This window comes from Zingiber officinale, chromosome 11A (assembly GCF_018446385.1).
Source record: "Zingiber officinale cultivar Zhangliang chromosome 11A, Zo_v1.1, whole genome shotgun sequence".
Classification (NCBI taxonomy): Eukaryota; Viridiplantae; Streptophyta; class Magnoliopsida; order Zingiberales; family Zingiberaceae; genus Zingiber; species Zingiber officinale.
The window spans coordinates 17,206,225-17,206,710 of record NC_056006.1 but is presented as its reverse complement, the minus strand read 5'-3'; the positions used below and the strand labels follow the sequence as shown (position 1 = coordinate 17,206,710).

The following is a 486-nucleotide window of genomic DNA, read 5'->3' as shown; positions in this document are numbered from 1 at the left end:
ATATGAGGAATTTGATTGCAAGTTTCAAACAAGCTGACTCAGAATCTCTATTTGAAGCTTGGGATAGATACAATAGTATGCTCAGACAATGCCCTCACCACGGTTTGGAAAGATGGTTAGTGTTGCATACTTTCTATAATGGTATTAATTATCATACCAAAGTGTCCCTTGATTCAGCTGCTGGAGGAGCACTCATGAATAAAAATTTGGATGAAGATGAGGAAATCATAGAGAGTGTAGCACAAAATCATCATCAATGGGTAAATGAAAGAAGTGGTGGTCATCCTTCAATAAACCCAATAACAAAAGCATCAGGAAAGTTTGATGTTGATGCAGTGACTTTATTAGCTGTAAAACTTGGTGCTCTTACAAAAAAATTTGAGAATATGGGAACTAGTTCAAATATGGTAAATGTCATTGCTATATCTTGTGAAGTATGTGGGAGTTCAGAACATTCAAATGACTCATGTCCATTGGGAGCTATCA

At 36.2% G+C, this 486-nt stretch overlaps 1 non-coding gene across 1 annotated transcript; it reads right to left on the bottom strand.

Moving 5' to 3' along the window:
- Nucleotides 1-106, bottom strand: LOC122033211. The gene has a single exon (XR_006126451.1). It is a non-coding gene; the product is annotated as a small nucleolar RNA R71 (small nucleolar RNA).
- Between the last annotated feature and the right edge of the window lie 380 nt (nucleotides 107-486).